The 9,322-nt window shown below is 43.0% G+C and overlaps 1 pseudogene; it reads right to left on the bottom strand.

The window, feature by feature from the left end:
• Positions 1-267: 267 nt before the first annotated feature.
• Positions 268-9,322, bottom strand: part of LOC119350067 — a 16,513-nt pseudogene continuing 7,458 nt past the window's right edge.

Consider the following 9,322-nt stretch of genomic DNA (forward strand, 5'->3'; position numbering starts at 1 on the left):
AAGAAGATAATGGTCAAAGTAAAACAAAGCCGATTTATTACAACCATGACATAACCACAGTGTCACAGATTCTTGGTACAACTGTAAGTATACATGAGTAATTGCTCTCCCTCCGTTGAACTAAAACCACGATAATATTATGGAACGGAGGGAGTACATTGCTTACTCAGGCAATGACTTCTTTTCGGGAAAACTTCTCAACACTATAACCTTCACGGAATTTGCATCTTGAAACATATCGAAGAAATTGTTTCCTACCGTTTTTTTTCAGGAAGCAGCAGTTGTACTGCCTTCGCATTTCAGAGAAGAGTTAACAAGTTGTTTACATAGAGCAGGCTTCGGGTGCCTGAGAAACCAAAGGAAATAAAGTAAAAAAAAACAAACAAATCAGGCTGTGGCGGGGGTTCATTCTCGCTGTTGTTCAACCAGGAGGCAGAATAAGTGGCGAAGATGCTATCCTGCTAGATCAGAGAAAATAACTCAGCCTCTGGCAAAGATTTTTGTTTCAAAACTAGCTTATTTCCTTCTTTCCAAAGATCCCAGCAGCAGTAGATTGCGGTGGGATGGCTACGGGCGCTGATGTTGCATGCCGTGTTGCGTCACCAGCTCGCAGGTGATGCGCAGTAATTTGCTGGAAGGCTCAAAGCAGTCTCGTTAATCGACTCGGCAAGCAACGGCCAAACCGAGCGTGAGTTTGTTCTGACCAATCGCTGCTGCTGTCACTGTCACTGTCGGCCAGCCATTGCTTACAGACTGATCTTGATATTTCCTTCCATGTCTTCAGTTTAAATGGTTTAAATTCTGTACATAACACAAATGTTGTCAGAACAAACTCATACAAACTAATGTAACATGGAAATTTATACCATATGACATCAAAACAATGGATAACAAACGTGTTGACGTGGTACATGTGAGGGGACGGATGCCTGCATCTGTTGATTAAACGTGTGAAAGGTGAAAAGTCAGTGCATACCTTCATAATGGGCATCTAAATCTTTGCAGTCGATGCTGCCCAGTTGTTGCTGCAAGCATCTAGGTAGCTTCATTATAGCTGAACATCCATTAATTTGAAGCCGTCTGAGAGATTCATATGCTTGCGGATGATTTGGCAGGGATGCTAGGGCACTGCAATCATCAAGCACAAGGCTTTCCAGCGATGGGGGGTGCTCTCTCAACAGAGACTCCAGTAATGTCAACCTACTGTTGCGTCGTAGGGCCAGTGTCTTGAGGGACGTGGGCAGATGGAGAACCCCTCCGATGTCAGCACATTCAGTAATTAGTAGACTTTCTAGACAAGGAGGAAGTGAATGCTCTCTTGCTGCTGCTCTTAATGCCTCTGGTACATTTATGGAAATAGTGGCCTCTGGTTTCTGGAGCTCATCCAGCTAACATGATAGGACTTGAATACTTTTGCAGTAACCAATAGATATGGTCTTTAAGGACGGTGGAAGATTTAGAACAGCTGCTAACCTAATACATCCAACTAACCGTAGATATTCTAGGCATGAATAAAAGTGATGCATGGGTGAGGATGACAACTCCGACATGTCGTGCTGCTTGCCGAATATGGAGTCAATCCAATAGCAGCGTTCAATAGTCATGTACTTGAGAGATGTCGGGACGTTGAACATCTCTACCAAACGTTCGCAGTCTTTTAACTCAAGGGACTCCAGACCTGGAAGGTGTTGACTCCTAGAAGGAGCTCGTGCATATCCAGTCAAACGTGAACAGCGTGTAATCACTAATCTCCGCAAGGATGCCAAGCTTTGGAACACTTCCTCCGGCCAGTGGACGAACATAGCGCATCTATCAAATTTCCAAATCTTGAAGGTGTACAAAATAGTCCCACGGCTCTAGTGCACCTGACCCAAAGAATAAGTTGCAGCATCTTAGCTTCATGACTCTAAGAGGGGACTTCTGGTTCCTTTTCTCCTTGATGTCCACCGGTACAATGGAAATGCGCCCAGCATATGATGTCTCTGGGTACTCTAGGTTCAGTATTAGATTGGTCAATGAAGACATACATCGGTCAACCGAATGCAATATCTCTTTCTTGCCATTTGCAACTTCTAACATACTGAGTTTTGGTGCTTCGGGTAGATCTATCACCTTTGGGCATACATAAACTGATAATTCTTCAAGTTGAGGAAACAATATCCGTTCTCCTTCGGTAGCTGCATTCCATCTCTGAAAATTCTCCAAGTATTTGATTTCGAGTACCGTTAGGGTAGGAAATGCTGAGTGTACCGATCTATAACCTCCACTACATGCTTCTTGAAGCAATGGTGCTCCAGGCAATGCTACTAGTTTGGGGCATTTCTGAACTGATAGTCTCTGAAGCCGAGGGAACAATATGTGTTCTCCATGAGTCTCTTCGGCTTCTTCCCATCTCTGGAAGCTCTCCAAGTTATTCAATAGTAGTACCTTTAGGGCAGGAAAGGATGAGCGCACCAATCTATAGTCTCCACTACATGGTTCTTGAAGCAATGGTGCTTCAGGTAATGCTATCAGCTTTCCACCTTTCCAAATAAACAATTGTTGTGCTTTCGGCATTGCTACCAACTTTCCACAATTCATAATGAATAACTTCTCAAGCACTGGAAATATTATCTGTTCTTCTTGCATTTCATTTATTTCCCACCATCTCTCAAAATCCAAAAGATTTTCTAGCGTAAGCTCCTTCAGTTTTGGAAAAGTGAAGGATGTACCGCATCTGAACAAAAATTGCAATCTTTCGCAATGAAAAAGATGTATCCCAACCATGTTTTGTAACATACCAATGCACTTCCCTCCATACGAATATATCTTCAGAACCTGCAGCGCATCATGAGGTTCAAAATTTTCGAGCACCTTGCTGTCACCAACACAAGTCCATCTTAACGTCAGTTCTCTTAGGTCCTTCTTGTTTCCGAGGTTTGCCACTTCTGCTTCTGCCTTTTCAACATTCTCTACCCAATGTAGCTCTAGCTGACCACCGAGGTTTAAATGTCGCAGCTCTGCAACATCACTACAATCAGGGCCAGTAACTGCTGCCACAAAACATATGAGTGTTTGCAGCTTAGTGAGTTTTCCTAGTTCTGGAGGCATGCTCTTCAACTCTGGACATCCATGAGTGTAGAGGTGACGGAGGGAAGTCATATACTTCATTTTCCTTGGAAGTTGATCAAGATATCTAAAGTTGGAAAGGTCCAACACTTGCAGGTTATATAGAATAGTTATATCTTCAGGAAGTGCTTCGATATAACTTTCTGAGAGATCAAGGTACCTCAGGTGATGTAGATACTTTTGTTTCAGTATATATGTTTCTGTATATATACAGAGTTTCAAGGCATGCAAAGAGTTGTATTTTGATAGATGCTGCATTGAGATTTGCACCAAATAATCGCATACAATAGTTTGGATAGCAGGGGACCTTTTTTCCACAGAATCATTTAAAATAACTTCTCCTTCTCCACATGACAAAATAAATGCCGAGCAGTATCCGGAAGCCACTCAGTTTGACTTTTTTCCATAGTTGCAATAACGCATTCCGTTTCCATAACAGACATTGCAATGTCATGCATAAGATCATGGATTTTGCATGTAGTTATGGAATAACAGTATGTTTTACATGCCTCCACTAGTAGAAAAAGAACCTAATATGAGACACATTAGTGCCGGTTTGATTTTGAGCCGGCACTAATGTGTCCAATAGTGCTGGTTCCAACGGCTAGCCGGCCGTTCTCATTAGTACCGGTTCGTGGCGAACCTTTAGTACCGGTTCGTGCCACAAACCGGTACTAAAGAGAGTGGTGGCAGGGTGTTGTCAGTCTGGGGCCCCTACAGCACCTTTAGTACCGGTTTGTGGCACGAACCGGTACTAAAGGTCGACCTACATAAACCCTTCGTCCACCCGAGCCACTCTGTTCTTCCCCTTTCCCCTCACTTCCTCTGTTCTTCCCCTCTCTTCCTCGAGCTCCTCACAAATTTTGCCCAAAATTTGTCAAGATTTGAAGGCCCCCATCCATTCAAATGATCACAAAGGTTAGCAACTTTTCCTTTCAACTCTCATTGCTAGATTAGCTCTTGCAATGCTTTGTATAGTGATTAATTTGGGAGGAATTATATTTGCTAGTATTTGATTTATATGCAATTTGAGGTCAAAAATAACACTTAGTTTGCATATGTAGGTGTGGTTTACTTAGTGCCTTCTAAATCTCCGTCGTAACCACCGTCGATCGCCCGCACTGTCCCGTCGCCGGCACCACCTTGTGGTGAGCCTCTTGTTCATGAATGTTTTACATTACCAAATTGATGTTTGTGTGATTTGGATATATAGTTACTCGTATAATTATCTTATCCATACGTTGTTTGTTATACATAGTGCCATGGTTTTGATATCCGTCCCCGTCGGCCCTCGTCCTTGTTATGATTCGGATGTGGTATATTCTCATTTAAAACTAGTTGTTGCATTTCGTGTTTATGACAAATTATGCCCATCAAGTTGACATAGATATTTTTATCTAGGAGGTATGTGAACCGGAAATTCCAACCGACCCTATTGTCGAGAGGTTAAATTTAGTTGAAAGAGAAAACGAGTATTTGAAAGAAAAATTGAAAAGAATTGAGGGGGAGAAGATGGAATTGGAGTTTCATGTTGCCGATGTCGTCGATGATCACAAGATCAAGATGGAGAAAATGAGGTTGAAGATTAGAAAGATTAGAAAATATGCCATTGATAGTGTGGCTTGGTATCATTATGCTGTTGGATCAATTGTTACCTCAGTTGCGATCTTCATCGCATTTGTTGTTGCATTTAAATTCTTTAGCTAGAGAGTTATTTGTATGTTGCATTTAATTAAGTATTGTATATGAACTTTATGTATGAACTTTATGTATGAACTTGTATTAATTTGGTCTATTCGGTGTTGTGTAATGAAGATGAGCCGACAATGGATGTATGATGACAGATGCTCTCCCGAGTTCATTAATGGCGTGCATACTTTTCTGCTTGCTGCTGAGGCAAACAAGTGGGCGGATGGTTTTATGCCTTGTCCATGTGCTGGCTGTAAGAATGGTCATAGTTACTCTACGTCAAGAACCATTCACGTCCACCTATTTGAGTCCGGTTTCATGACCCACTATAATGTTTGGACCAAGCATGGAGAAATAGAAGTTATAATGGAAGACAATGAAGAAGAAGAGGACGACGACGGCTATCCTGGCCATGGGTTCCCTGAATACGATGATACAACAATGGGGGAAGAAGCTGAGCCGGCAATGCAGAAAGAAGCTGAAGAAGAGGCATCAGATGAGCCCGCTGATGATCTAGGTCGGGCCATTGCCGATGCAAAGAGAAACTGCGCAAGTGATCTGGAGAGGACGAAGTTGCAGCGCATGTTAGAGGATCACAAGAAATTGTTGTACCCGACGAAGCTGACAAAAAAAGTTGGGCACCGCACTTGAATTGCTGCAATGGAAGGCAGAGAATGGTGTATCTGACAAGGGATTTGGAAAGTTGCTGGTAATGATAAAGAATATGCTTCCAAAGGACAACGAATTGCCCGAGAGTACGTATGAAGCAAAGAAGGCTGTCTGCCCTCTAGGGTTAGAGGTGCAAAAGATACATGCATGCCCTAATGACTACATCCTCTACCGCGGTGAGTACGAGGATTTGAATGCTTGCCCGGTATGCGGTGCATTGCGTTATAAGATCAGTCGCGATGACCCTGGTGATGTCGAGGGTGAGCGCCCCAGGAAGAAGATTCCTGCCAAGGTGATGTGGTGTGCTCCTATAATACCACGGTTGAAACGTTTGTTCCAAAACAAAGAGCATGCGAAGGCGATGCGGTGGCACGCAGAAGACCGTAAGAAAGACGGAAAGTTGAGAGTACCCGCTGACGGTTCGCAATGGAGAAAATTCGAGAGAAAGTACTGGGAGGAGTTTGCAGGTGACCCAAGGAACGTATGGTTTGGTCTAAGCGCAGATGGCATTAATCCTTTTGGGGAGCAGAGCAACAACCATAGCACGTGGCCTGTGACTCTATGTTTGTATAACCTTCCTCCTTGGTTGTGCATGAAGCGGAAGTTCATTATGATGCCAGTGCTCATCCAAGGCCCTAAGCAACCCGGCAACGACATTGATGTGTACCTAAGGCCATTAGATGAAGAACTCTTACAACTGTGGAATGGAACAGGTGTACGTGCGTGGGATGAGCACATGGGGGAAGAATTTGACCTAAAGGCGTTGCTGTTCGTGACCATCAATGATTGGCCTGCTCTCAGTAACCTTTCAGGACAGACAAACAAGGGATACCACGGATGCACGCACTATTTGGATGATACTGACAATATATATTTGAATAGTTGTAAGAAGAATGTGTACCTAGGACATCGTCGATTTCTTCCGAGCAGGCATCCCGTAAGAAAGAAAGGCAAGCATTTCAAAGGTGAGGCGGATCACCGGACGAAGCCTCGCCACCGTACTGGTGCTGATGTACATGATATGGTCAAGGATTTGAAGGTAATCTTTGGAAAGGGTCCTGACGGACAACCTGTTCCGAAGGACGCTGACGGACGCGCACCCATGTGGAAGAAGAAATCTATATTTTGGGACCTGCCATATTGGAAAGACCTAGAGGTCCGCTCCGCAATCGACGTGATGCACGTGACGAAGAATCTTTGCGTGACCCTGCTTGGCTTTTTGGGCGTGTATGGGAAGACAAAAGATACACCAGAGGCACGGGAGGGCTAGCAACGTATGCACGGAAAAGACGACATACATCAGGGTCAGGCCAGCTACGCTCTTACCAAAGAAGAGAAGGAAATCTTCTTCCAATGCCTGCTCAGCATGAAGGTACCATCTGGCATCTCGTCGAATATAAAGGGAATAATAAATATGGCAGAGAAAAAGTTCCAGAACCTAAAGTCTCATGACTGCCACGTGATTATGACGCAACTCCTTCCGGTTGCATTGAGGGGGTTCTACCGGAAAACGTTCGATTAGCCATTGTGAAGCTATGTGCATTCTTCAATGCAATCTCTCAGAAGGTAATCGATCCAGAAATCATACCAAGGTTACAGAATGGTTTGGTGCAATGTCTTGTCAGTTCCGAGTTGGTGTTCCCACCATCCTTCTTCAACATCATGACGCACGTCCTAGTTCACCTTTGCGAAGAGATTAACGTTTTGGGTCCTGTATTTCTACACAATATGTTCCTCTTTAAAAGGTTCATGGGAGTCTTGAAGAAATATGTTCATAACCGTGCTAGGCCAGAAGGAAGCATCTCGAAGGGCCATGAAAATGAGGAGGTCATTGAGTTCTGTATTGACTTTATTCCTGACCTTAAGCCGATTGGTGTTCCTGAATCGCGGCATAAGGGCAGACTGGAAGGAAAAGGCACGCTAGGAGGGCATCAAATAATATGTATGGACGGGCATTCTCTCACTGAAGCACACTACACAGTTCTACAGAATTCCGCCTTGGTGGCTCCGTATATGGAGGAACACAAGAATTTTCTACAGTCCAAACACCCTGAGAAGTCTGACGACTGGATTACACGCGAACAAACGAGGACTTTCACCGGTTGGTTGCAGAAACGTGCCCTGAATGATGGCGATATTCAAAATGACATGTACTCGCTGTCCCAGTTACCATCTTCGAATATAATGACTTTCAAAGGGTACCAGATAAATGGGAATACATTTTATACAATCGCCCAAGATAAGAAGAGAACCAACCAAAACAATGGTGTCTGCTTTGATGCAACAACCAACACGGGAAAGGAAACATACTATGGTTACATAGAGGACATATGGGAACTTAACTATGGATCAGGTGATTTGAAGGTTCCTTTGTTTTGGTGCAAATGGGTTAATATGACACGAGGCGGGGTAACGGAAGACCCGCAGTATGGAATTACAACAGTGGATCTCAACAATCTTGCGTATGCAGACGAACCATTTGTCCTAGCCAATGATGTGGCACAGGTTTTTTTATGTAAAAGACATGTCTACCAGGCCGAGAAAAAGAAAAGATAAGGAAGCGAATGGATCATACGACAAGCCAAAGCGCCACATAGTTCTTTCAGAAAAAAGAAACATCGTGGGAGTGGATTACAAGACAGACATGTCAGAAGATTATGAAAAGTTTGATGAAATTGCTCTATTCACAGTGAATATTGACCCGAGCATCCAATTAAATGATGAAGATTTTTCATGGCTACGGCGCAAAGAGACACACGAGAAGAAAAAGTTTTACAACCAAAGATCTGGGATGTGATCTGCTTCACTATCATCATTTTCTTCTGTGTTTCACACCCAGGAGGGAATGTCTGTAATAGTTAGGGTAGTTAATTATGTGTTTTGGCATTTGAAACGCGAAGAAATTTTATGTGCAAACAAATTCTTTTCATGCATTTACTGATTTTTTTCCAGCTAAATGACCCTGAAATTGAAAAGCATTTGAAATGAACTCAGAAAAGGTTGAAAGTTGGCATGGTATCATAATTTCATACAAATAGCATGTGCAAAAAAGTAGAGAGGGTTACGGCAAAAACTGGATACACTTCGTGTACAAAATGGACAATCTTTTTCGAAGTATCAGGGATTCCGACGAAAACTAAAATGTTACAAAGGCATTTCATTTTTAAATAACCTAAGCATTACCAAATTGAATATAATGATAAAACACACTAATATTAAACATAAAAAAAAAGAATCACTGAAAAAACTTTTTTTAAAGTTAAGTTATTCACAAACTAGTGATTCACACAAATTTCAAATAATTCAAAATTTAAACTATTCAAAATTGAAAACTACCGGCACTAACAGAAATTTGTAATTTTTTATACCTAAAGCAAAAACATTTACAAAGAAACTCTAAATACAGCAAAAAACAACTCAAAAATAAATAAAACAAAAATAAATAAAGCGGGAAAAATTAAGAAAATAAAAAAGCCCGCCTATTGGGCCAAAGCGGCCTGCATACGACTAGGAACACAACCTTTAGTTGAGCCAGGATGCAGGCCCGCAAAGGCCCAATAGGCCCACAGGGCAGAAGAGGACAGGTAGGCCCAGTAGGCCTGCTTAGGACAGGTAGGTCCAATCGGTACTAAAGACCCCCCCTTTACTACCGGTTGGAGCCACCACCTGGTACTAAAGGGGGTGCGCTTCCCGCCGCTTGGCCTGGCCAAAACAGACCTTTAGTACCGGTTGGTGGCTCCAACCGGTACTAAAGGTCCATCCTATATATACAACACTTAAAAAAATTCAGTTTCCCTCTGTTTCCTCCCTCCGTCGCGCCGCCCTGCCCCGATCGACGCCGTCCCCGTCGACGTCG

The sequence above is a fragment of the Triticum dicoccoides genome, chromosome 1B, assembly GCF_002162155.2.
Source record: "Triticum dicoccoides isolate Atlit2015 ecotype Zavitan chromosome 1B, WEW_v2.0, whole genome shotgun sequence".
Classification (NCBI taxonomy): domain Eukaryota; kingdom Viridiplantae; phylum Streptophyta; class Magnoliopsida; order Poales; family Poaceae; genus Triticum; species Triticum dicoccoides.